Below are 8,579 nucleotides of genomic sequence, written 5' to 3'. Positions count from 1 at the left end.
GCTGGCAGTAGTTAAAGAGATTGCGAGTGATGTTAGGGTCAAGAGTTCCCCCTGCAGGCCATTGGTTGTTATTGTCTAGGGGGTATGTCGGCCAATCTTGGGAGCAATATTTATGGAGAAGTTTTGGTTTTATATCAGGCGTCAGGGAGAGGGTAGCCAGATGCTTAAGCAGGCATTCAAGAGGTGAACTTTCAGGGCAGGATGAGGAGGCTCCCATGGCTAAAGGACAGAGAAGGAGACAAACAGGGGAAGACAAACGGAGATCCTCGGACTGGAAGCAGACCACAAGGAGACAAAGGGCGTCCCCGATGATCCTTGGTGGTCTGCGGAAACTCGTATATGAGTTGGAATTTCTTGGGAAGTGTGGGTCATCACCCAGACTTCCCTAAGAAGGCAGAGTGCCGGAGTCACGAGGTACCTAGCGCTAGGCGTTTTCAGCGGACGGAACAGAAGGAGGAGGGGGCGGGGAAAGGGAGCGTTCTCATCCGCAAAGGAGTCACCTCGTTTATGGCTGTTGGAGGGGGGGGCCTGAGAGTCTGCTGCAGCTATGAAGGCCTGAGGTGGGGATTTATGGCTGTCGGAGGAGGGGCCTGAGGGTCCGCTGCAGCCGTGAAGGCCTGAGGCGGGGAGAGTTCCCTCCTCGTCCCCGAGCGTCAGGGCCTTGCCGGACGATCACGGTCAATGGCACTGCGATAGCTCGGAGAAGAGTGGCCCACCCCGGGGAAATTTTGCTTAAAAAGTTTCAGGCCTGAGGTGGGGGTTTATGGCTTTTGGAGGAGGGGCCTGAGGGTCCGCTGCAGCCGTGAAGGCCTGAGGCGGGGAGCGTTCCCTCCTTGTCCCTGAGCGTCAGGGCCTTGCCGGACGATCACAGTCAATGGCACTGCGATAGCTCAGGGAAGAGTGGCCCACCCCGGGGGGAAAACTTACCTAAAGGCCAGAGAGGAGTGGTGAGTGTGATGAGCCAGCGCCGGAAAAAGAGGACGAGGGCAAGCTGCTGCTGGTGTTGGGGGGAAGACGGGGCCCAGTTGGGGTGTCCCGTCTCCCGGGTTTCGGCACCAATGAAAGGAAAGGAGTGACACACAGCAGCAATTCACCGGAGAGCTCCGCTTTATTAGGGAAAGGTGCTGGGTTATATAGGAAGGGGCATAGGGTGATTGTGGTGTTACTTCTACGGGGCTGGTGGCTGGTGGCTAGGTGCTGGGATTGGGAGGGGGGCGAGAGGTGATTGGGCTTCAGGTGGCGCCGGCGGGAACCGAGGACCCCGAAAAGAAGCCGGAAGTTTGCCATCTTACTGGTGGGGACCCTTCAAATACTCTGTTTGCAGCTTTTTCCTAAATAAAAAGAGACACTCAAATATAATTACCATTTGGTTATCAAGGAAAGCCCATGTAACTAGAATATAGAAGAATTTTTAAGTTATAGGTGTTTTTATTAATGGAGTTCTCTTTTGGGTCTCATATTCTATTTTTTTAATTTAGAGATTAGACTCTTTGAATTTCAATTAGATAACTTATTCTGACTGAAGGATGACAAACCAATTTCTAACCAAGATAGTAGTCATATACTTGCCAAAACAGTCAGATGATACACATATGTTTGAATATTGTTTTTTGTGTCTGTGACATGCAATTTTCTTCAATTTTTAAGAGGAGATTTTATTACTGTTATAATTCCTGTTTTCTGTTCTTCCCAATAACTAAGCAATATCTTATATCCAAGAGTAAAATATTTAAGGAATGAATTTGATTAGAACAATCAGATACTTGAGAAAGATAAAATGATCAAATGATCATTAGCCTCTTTCTATATAATGCAAGTATTTATATTTCACAAAAGGAAAATTCCTCTGCTTAGAGTTTAGGAGAGATACACTGATGTATTTATAAATTTTAATAATTATTTAAGAATATGTTAAAAACCCCTAAAACTTGTTTTAAATCTATTTGTATGAATAGAAACCAACATATGAAAAAATTTGGAGTTGGCCATTTTAATCACCGAAAAGAATTATTTGAGCACTGTAGGTTACTGAGTTCTATGTTAAATGCTTGGAAAAACACAGGATAAATTTGGGTTTCATGACATAAGATTATATAACCTACTTATACAAACAAATAGGACATATATGGAAAATATGCATAAAAAAGTGGAATTGTTTTTAAAAAATATTAAATTCTGTAACTGAGATGTAGAAGAAGAGGAGTAGGTAATTAAGGGAAGAAGTTGAGGAAGTAAGAGTTTTCATGTTAGCTCCCATATTCTCAGCCTGAATACCTGGTGGACAGTAATGCCTGTGAGAAGTGTTGGAGAGGGCATTTGTTTTTTTCCTTTTAGCTCAAGATACCAATGTGACAGAGACATTGTATTCACTGGATGTACAGCAGACAGAGATGAAGGAGGGTTGAAATTCAATGAAAACTTTAAACTGAAAATTTAGACTTGCAGTTACAACTACTGATGTGGAAAATTGAACAGAAGTGTAGTTGCAGTAAAAATAAGTTGAATAAACTTTAATTTTTTTAAATGGTTATGTCTAAACTTTTTTCTTCAGGTATTTTAATTTTGAATGAAAACTTGGTCAAACCATGATGATTTATTATTTTAGTCTTCTCTGGCTGCTATGACAAACTACCATATCCTGGGTGGCTTATACAACAATTACTATTTACATTTCTGGAGGCTAGGGAGACTAAGGTCAAGGTAGTGGAAGATCAGTTCTTAGTGAGGGCCTTTTTTATGGTTTACAGATTGCCACCTACTCAGTGTGAACTCACATGGCAGAAAGAAGGAAATGAAATTCGTTTCTCTTCCTCTTTGAAAGGTGCTATACCATTTTTACTCTGGGGGAAGGATATTCCTGACGCGGGATGATCCTCCATGAAACCTGTGAAACCAAAATAAATCAAGGGAAAAGATAGGTTGGGAGATTGCTCACAGCTTGCTCAAATTTGCTAGCAAGGCACAGCCCCATCCATCTCCTCCAGCCGCTGCTCGCGTTTTCTCACCTTGGTGCACTTTCCACTTCCCTCCTGCCCCTTCCAGGAGGAAATCCATTGACAGGTCCTTGGTGACTGGTTGATGCCTGACCAATTATGTACCAGGAATAGAAGGGGGGAGGAAAGAATGGCTGCTCTTTCTCCACTTTTTGCCTCAGAGGCTGTGGGAGGCTATAGTGGTAACACCTATTGATATGAAAATGGACTAAGGCCAGGTGGGGGATTATGGAAATTCTGCAATTTACCCCACAATCCACCTCTCCAGAATTCTCACCTCACAATCTACATGACCCACCCCTGTGCAAGAAAGCTCGAGCACTGTAACCAAACTAAAAATATCCAATAACAGCAGAAATACAGTTAACAATAAAATCATTATAATCCTCAAGCCTGAGGATCTATCTGGGTTCAAAGTCCTACTCAGATTAAGTCCATAGCTCACCCATTCCACAGGAGGCCAGCAGCTAAACTGGTAGGGAATGCTGTGTACACTCAGCAAGCAGCAGCTGTGGCTAGGACCTGTGCCCAATTCACAAGGACTGTAGAAGAGAATAAGCATAAGGGTGATAAGATAACATGTTTTAATGACACCAGCATAGGCAAATGCTGTCCATCAGGTTGGATGCATGCAAGAGAGTAGTCCTGTTGTTGGATTCCCCTGAGGAAGGCGCCGCCCCAAATCACTCACCAAAGACGTTTCTTGATGCAACAAGCAAGAGGAATTTATTCGGAAGCCAACTAGTTGGGGTCCAAGTCAGCCCGTCGCAGCAGGTCTCAACGAGGACCCTGAGCACTTACAACTAAGTGGTTATATAGGATTTTCTGAGGCATTCAGCCCTAGAGGATTACCATGGTTACAGATTGTTTTGTAATAACAAGATAACAATACTACATAGCAAGATAACAATACTACAAAGGCAGTAATTTTTCAAACCTACGATTTCTGGGTTAGTGCCACATCCTGGGGGTGTAGCAAGGTAGGGTCGGCATTTATGATTAACTAACCGAGAGGTTAGCGCTGCCAGCAGTCATGATTGATTAACTTGTTTTTCCAGAGGAGTTACCTGGTTTCAGTTGTTCCCTCTGAGTCATATATCAGAATGGCTTTTTGGGCTTCAAGATGGCTACTCTTAGGCTAACTTATTTCTCAGGGAGGTTGGGGTCCTACATTCCCCACTTCTTTTTCTGAACATTCTAATCATGGAATGTTGGTTTCTTCTTGTTGTGTGAGGGTATGATACTGTTGTCTCAGCATTAGCACCTGCACAGCACTTACTCTTTCTCTAATAAAGGTTATTACTCGATTTAAAATGCAGGGACCTAAGGTGAGGAGCAATATTGAAATAAGCAGGGGTCCTGCCAAAGTGGATATTAGAGTTGTAAGCCATGGGGATCTAGCAGCTGCCCCTGGTCCTACTCCGGCTGCGACTCCTACTCTTAGTAATACAGCTAGAGTGAGTGAGACTGGCTCTCTTTTATACCTTAGTTTAGGTTCTAATTCTGCCACGAATGATAAGTCATCATGATACATTAGTCTGGGTACTAACTGGACCATGATACAGAAATCACGGGAGGAGTTGAAGGCAGAAGTAGAGACACATGGGGTCACTCCAGTGTTACAAGCCCACCATCTCTTGGGAGGAGGGATTAAATACCTGTTTTTACCAGGGAAGGCTATGGGTATGGTCTCATTCTTTCTTCTACAGATAGAGACTCTAGCTGCTGCTAGGGAAAAGGGGCGATGACCGCTCTGGCTGCTTCGTGCTGAGAAGGGGGCGCAGTAAAGGGTGCAGCTAGGTCTCCATCACTGGTCAGTTGAGAGGGCTTCAGAAGGCTGGCGCTTCTATTCTGGGTTTCATTTTTATTACTATTTGCAGTTTTGTGGCTTCTAGGCAAGATAAAACAAATTGTGTTATTAGGTTATGTAGCAACATCTGGAGTTGGATTTTTTATTCTGGAAGGAGGCTACATTATTGAAACGATACTTCTCTCTAAAATCACTCTCATTTTTACTAGAAGTAACTAGGTTAAGAAAATAATTAACAGCTGGCTTGATTATTTGCACAGGTGCAGCAAGAAGAGCAATTGATTACACAGGCTCTTTTAAATATGCTTTGCTGGAACTTTTTGTAAGGAATCTCAGATTGAACTTTTAAAGGCCTCTTGAGGCCAGACAGCCAAGCCAGACTTGCCATCAGGCTTTACCTGCAGTACCTGTAGATTTGGATGAATTCTTCTCTTCTCAAGGTCTCTGCACCTGCCAGGAAGTGACCTTCTTTACTCACCTGGTAAGGCTGCTGGGAACTCTGTAAGCAAGGTACTAGGCCAGTTCTTCCAAGGGGCTTTGTTGGCTTTATAAAGTCAATCTTAGTTCTTTAAAGTTGTTCACATCTGAGTCTATGCACATGTCTCCCAGGTACGACATTCCAGTCAAAGCCCTGGTAGTATAACCAGTGTTCTTAAGTAGTCTTCTCACAAGGAAAGCAGATTCTTATTGAACTCGTGCAAATAAACATACTGCCATGGAATATAAAAACAGTCACTGAAAGTTTTTAAACTCTGGAGGGAACAAGTAGAGAGAAGGATGTTTCAATTCTGCTCATAAAGATAGTCATTTACTAAACTGTTGTCAGTTTAAGAGAACAAGGTTAAAACATTTTACCAGCAACATTTGAAACAAAAAGACACAAAATCATTTTCTTTAGTTTATGTAATCTTATGTAACTAATACCTGTTCTGCTGAAATCTAGTTCTTTACCAGTTTAGGGATAATACTATAAATGACAAAAGACTTACAAATGACAATGGTTAAAGATATGATGAGAGCTTACTGTAAAACAGTTGACATAAGGAAATTCTGATATTTCTGTAATACAAAACATTTAGTAACAAAGTTTAGCATCATTCTCTTTGACAGTGCTTTCCTGGTAAATAAATATATATATATATATATCAGATAAATAAGCCAAATTAGTCAAATACTTTCTCTAGTGAGAAAAAATTCTTCTGACATGTTCCAGGGGCCCTCTGGAAAATATCAGAGTTAACTAGAGGTAAAAGCACCTTTTTGCATTTAATTTTTTTAGAACTATCATTACACATTTATTGTCTATATACTCAGCACAGTAAACAAGATATCTTAAAAAGTGGGGCAGCAGGGGAGATTGCTGCTGTCAATTTTTAAAGACAACATACAGAAAGTCAAACTAATTTTAGGTTACTAAGCATTCTTGAGAGAATGGTAGCAGATGGTAGATTCTTCTGCTTTCATCTTCAGGAGGGGAAAAAAGCTACAATAAGAATTCATATTTAGCTGAAAGAACTGTCTAAACTCAAGGCAGAGTATAATATCACCAGGCATACAAAAGACCTGTTAGAGATACATACAAAGAATGAATATGGCTATAGTCAAATTCAACTTAAAAGTTTAAGCAGAATCTCAAATTTAAATGTCTCTTTCTTTCACACAGATATTCAGATATGACCAGAAATATGATTTGAGATGAAAGAGGTCAGGCATTTTACTTCTTCATTTAGGGACTGAGAAATGATGACCTTTTGGCTTACAATCAATAGCTTACAAACAGTGAAAATAATAAGAACATAACTCAGCATAAGTGTCTAAGACCAGATACAAAAAAGCAGAGAAAGTGCTTAAGTTTACAGGTCTTCCCTGAAAGCTTCAAGAATGTTTTACTCTTTAATAGTAGATATAAGCTGCTATGCAAATTCTATTAAAAGCTCTAAGATTATTTGCATTAAAAAATATGGAGAGTCCCCCATGTTTTTTTTAAAAACATACAGCATATAAATTAAACAAGAAGACCTGGTGGTTCTCAAAAAATCTATTACAACTTTTCTCAAAAGTGGTCACACGTTCGTCTATCTAAACCTTTACAGTGAAACCTGTTTTTCTGGGAGAAACATAATCTTGTCCAGATTCTACAGTTTAATAAATTTTGGTTTGTTAACTAAGTGCATTTAATCAGCTGAAAAAAGCTTTGTTACTATTCTGCTTAGGAATTCAATTTTTCAGGCCATGCAATCATTTTTAATAACAAAATATTTCAAAGGCAAATAAAGGTTATACAGTTGTTAACAAACTTTAGCTTTTAGTCCCTTTAACATTATGATTTCATGGCAACTCACTGAGACTTTAAGCATGAGAAACTGCTGTGATCTTTCAACATAGAGAAATGCCCTCTCTATCACTTTAAGCAGTTCTAACCAGAACTCAAAACTATTAGAAACTTCAAGCTCCAGTGAACACTGAGAAGCAGGACACTGCAAACTGTCAAACCAACATTTCCTAGACTGACAAACTTACGAACACATTCTACAATTTCTGCAACCATGAGCTTCACAGCACAATCTCCCAGCAAACACAGAGCACATCTTCTCAACTTAACAAAACTCTAAGGCTTTAAGTTACTACAAAGATTCTCAGGCTGCAGGTAGGCATACACACTGCAACACACAATTAAAAAGGTGTTCACTTGCCACACTTATCCAGTTCACTTACCTGCAACAACTATGCTAGCCTACTCACAAGACCCCCACTGAACACTAGACAAAGCCAAGCTTCTAAGCATTCTATTCTTAAAAGATTTAGCAGATAACATGACTCAAATGACTCTAGGTAAACTCAGGCAGCCGACAACTACCAGGACATGCCCGCCTCAGGCAAACTCAAATTAGCATTAATGCTTAACACTTTTTTATCAGGTTTTCTGGAAGTTTTAGAACACTCAATTTTCACAAGCACTTGTCTTTAAATCAATTTCATTAATACCATCCGGAGGTAGAAAGATATATTCATTTACACACTTAGGGGGTTGTCTGAGTCTGTCCCATTGTCAGTATAACAATTATTAGGCACATGAAAGACACAAAAAACAGAGACACACACAGATTAGACACACAGCGGCCGCTTTTTGTTTTTTCTCAGATTTTCAAACAGAAACCGAAAGGAATCAGAGGGTTGATATTCCTGGCGCCTGAAAATCAACCCTATCTCATCAGATTCACCTTGCCAGAAAAACAGACGGGAGGCTACCAGGCGTCCCTGGCCTCCCAACCTCCCCGAGGCGTCCCCCAGGGTTGCAGCCTGCGGTGCTCCTAGTACGTCTACCGACCGCAGTCTCGACCCCTTTACGGGATCGGGACAGCTGCCAGACAGTGGGTACCCCTTTTCAGAATTCTGACCAGTCTCACTGAAAAACAGAAGACAGAACACAGACAACTCAAGGCGCCACTAATCTTACCTCTTCCTCCAAGAGTGACTTCGGGAGTGAAGCGGGGTGAGCGCATGATCCCGGACGAGCCCCCAAATGTTGGATTCCCCTGAGGAAGGCGCCGCCCCAAATCACTCACCAAAGACGTTTCTTGATGCAACAAGCAAGAGGAATTTATTCGGAAGCCAACTAGTTGGGGTCCAAGTCAGCCCGTCGCAGCAGGTCTCAACGAGGACCCTGAGCACTTACAACTAAGTGGTTATATAGGATTTTCTGAGGCATTCAGCCCTAGAGGATTACCATGGTTACAGATTGTTTTGTAATAACAAGATAACAATACTACATAGCA

At 41.6% G+C, this 8,579-nt stretch overlaps 1 long non-coding RNA gene across 4 annotated transcripts; it reads right to left on the bottom strand.

The window, feature by feature from the left end:
- Window positions 1–1,089: 1,089 nt before the first annotated feature.
- Window positions 1,090–8,254, bottom strand: LOC108408992 (uncharacterized). 4 transcript variants are annotated; one of them, XR_012131614.1, is made up of 5 exons: window positions 5,282–8,254; window positions 3,439–4,884; window positions 3,006–3,182; window positions 2,775–2,884; window positions 1,090–1,331 (listed from the first exon to the last, which is right to left on the bottom strand). It is a non-coding gene; the product is annotated as an uncharacterized lncRNA (long non-coding RNA). The 4 variants fall into 4 exon arrangements; XR_012131613.1 differs by lacking the exon at window positions 5,282–8,254 and having other exon boundaries at window positions 3,439–3,535; window positions 3,685–5,274; XR_005056718.2 differs by lacking the exon at window positions 5,282–8,254 and having other exon boundaries at window positions 3,439–5,274.
- Window positions 8,255–8,579: the final 325 nt, after the last annotated feature.

The sequence above is a fragment of the Manis javanica genome, chromosome 5 (genome assembly GCF_040802235.1).
Source record: "Manis javanica isolate MJ-LG chromosome 5, MJ_LKY, whole genome shotgun sequence".
NCBI lineage: Eukaryota > Metazoa > Chordata > Mammalia > Pholidota > Manidae > Manis > Manis javanica.
The sequence above is the reverse complement of the archived record's forward strand: the minus strand, read 5'-3'. Positions and strand labels throughout refer to the sequence as shown.